Source organism: Brienomyrus brachyistius, unplaced genomic scaffold (assembly GCF_023856365.1).
Source record: "Brienomyrus brachyistius isolate T26 unplaced genomic scaffold, BBRACH_0.4 scaffold37, whole genome shotgun sequence".
NCBI lineage: Eukaryota > Metazoa > Chordata > Actinopteri > Osteoglossiformes > Mormyridae > Brienomyrus > Brienomyrus brachyistius.
Window position 1 is genome coordinate 2,134,756 of NW_026042312.1, and position 2,808 is coordinate 2,137,563.

Below are 2,808 nucleotides of genomic sequence, written 5' to 3' on the forward strand. Positions count from 1 at the left end.
AAGATAAGTACATGTGATTCAAAAGCAATCAAGTTGTTGTCACGGACGCCCATTCGTACCATAACAGACAATGCGATCCTATGCAGCTCGTCGGCGACTTTCGGCCGCGTTCGGCTCCGATTCGACTGTAAGCAGATTGCCACTCTGACGTATGTGGCGCGAGACTCGGGCTTTCGGACTCAAACGCTCACAGCAATAAATCTTATGGAGAATCTCCATTAATCCATTTAAAACCTAAAACTGGCTGCATCAGAAGCGTTTCGGCAGTTTGCAAACCATAAAGACTATTTACAAAGTAATGAAACTGTTATATAAATGTGAATACGTGTGTAGGCTTGTCCCGAATTGAAAATCTCATGCCAACAAGCTGACCCAAGTTGGCAAACCTGCGTAAGTCGCCCCCCTTATTTTATATGCAAAAATGATCATATGCAGGGGGCACATAACTGATATGAAAGTACTCATTCGCTGTCTAAAGCGATACGCGTGGTAATGTCTTGTAGCAGCGCAAATGCGTATTTACTTTATGTGCATACGCGCTGTTATGACAAGAAATCATTGTGTATTTTAGCCTTCATGCCGCGAAAGAATTACAAATTAGCCTAAATGTTAAGATGCACGGTAATTTCTTGTCATAACAGCGTGAATGCACATAAAATACGCATTTCCGCTGCTACAACAAGGAGTTGCCCCGCGTGTACGGGGAATGCGTACTTGCGCACCATGCAGTTATGTGCGCTCCTGATCATATGTATAGTATATTGTACAATAAATGCTATAATATTTAAGTCGTATCGTTTGCTGTTTTTTAATATTTTAATCATCATTTTCTTCGTTCATTCCTGACGACAATTGGGGCAGAGACTGTCATACGCTCTCGGTAACACTCACAACCAGATGTAGCACAACAGTGAAACATTTACAAATGTGACAAAAGGTCTTCTGTGTGTCCATTAATTCATACATAGAGTTTTAATCCCGTTTCATGAAAAGCTGTAGTTATGTTGCCCCTGACAATTCCAAAATTCTTTTTGCAGCAAACTGACAAACCGAATAAGCCCAGGACACTGGAAAATGCTTGAAAAACATGGTAAAGTAGATTTCAGCATTTTCTGTCGTTACATTTGTATTAGAATTGTAAGAAATGTTTTCGTTAGTGTTATTTTGTATTTTGCAGGATGTTCCTCAACAGATTGGTTCTGTGGACTGTGGCGCGTTCATGTTGATTGTTGTCACGTCACGGATCGGGGAAGCAGGAGCAGGAAGATGGAGAATCAGGAAACCAGCTAGGAACACAGGACAATAGAAGTAGGGACTTAAATGACTGGACGGGTAAAATATATTTTGACGCGGAGTTAAATACGTAGAACTAATGAAAACAACTGGAAACAGCGAATGACATGGAGATTCCACACGAGGTTAACGAGGGGGCGTGGCACACGGGAGGATCGGACGAGCGCGCGTGACAATTGTAAGAGAGACCACCTTGAATTGTTGGATGTAACACTTGTGATACAGAGAATGTATTGAAGTGTTTTTCCCCTCCCTTTTATCAGTATGCACTGTGCATGGCCTTGGTGTGTCTTGAGTATTACAAAATGTACCATGAACTGTGTATATTATATATCTATATTATATTTTTATTTAGGCCATAATATGTGATCTTGATCTGTGGTTTTTCAGTGAGTTGGAGGGATTTGACAAAAGCATCCTTTTAGAAATGCGTGAGGAAGTAAGTTCTTTTCTTTTTGACAAGTAGTGTATCTGTCAGGTTTGCGACACAACAGATAAATTAAATATTTTATTTCACTCCTCAGGGTCAAGACTCTGGTCTCCAGCTCACCGCTCTCTGTTACATCTCCATGGCCATTTTGTCTGATAGTATCATTCGATTTTTCTATGCTATAGTTTTTTTATTTTAATCATTGCACGGTATATAAATTATTATAAATAATAGTTTATTTTCCTCGTGATGTATGTGTGCCTAAAAGTATTAAATAGAAGTAAAAGTTTCCTCAGTAATGTATTTCATGAACTGATATTTTCCCAACAAAACCCATGTTTGCATTCAAGTCTCTGTCACAGTTTGTACATAATATTTACAACAACCATTATGAAAATTTTGCAGAATATGTACTACAAGCCTCTCCAGTTGCAGCCACACCCATATCCAAACTCACATATAAGGTATATTTGTATATTGTTTCCAAGGTACCAGCATTCCTACAGAACCATGTTACATAATATATCAACATATAGGCAATTTCAGTGTGAGTCCTGATGCATTATGCATACTGCTTTCAAATCTGTCATCAGAGCATTGACTGTAAAAAACATGGAGACCAAAATGTCTCTAAAAGGTGAAAACGCAACATGTCAAGCGCCCCCTACTGGCTGGCTGCAGTACTATTATTAGCACCACCCATACCAATGTGTTTCAGTGGTAAGAGGCGATTTTCCACATTACTTTCATGTCTTTCCATCTACAAAATAACAAAACATTTCTTCTCAATGTATTATTAGTTATGTAATTAATGTCATCTAAAAATGAACGTCACTAATATTATTATTACAATTACTTTGAATATTTTGTAAAATGAAAATCTATACTTTTCTTCAACACAACATGCAGCTTCTATCCCAAGCACAATCCACATTATTACTTAAAAGCTTATTGACCCCCTGATCCTGGTATCACTTTTCAGTCATTTCAAGTAAACATCATGTGTGTTGTATTTGTATCAGGAAACCAATCTTATCGACATCAATAACTGAAATAAACACATAATCATTCAAACTTCACCACTT

General features: G+C 38.1%; 1 long non-coding RNA gene across 1 annotated transcript; it reads left to right on the top strand.

The window, feature by feature from the left end:
• Positions 1–663: 663 nt before the first annotated feature.
• Positions 664–2,475, top strand: LOC125722217 (uncharacterized). Its single transcript, XR_007386217.1, has 4 exons — positions 664–1,090; positions 1,178–1,471; positions 1,684–1,732; positions 1,818–2,475. It is a non-coding gene; the product is annotated as an uncharacterized LOC125722217 (long non-coding RNA).
• The last annotated feature ends 333 nt before the right edge of the window (positions 2,476–2,808 follow it).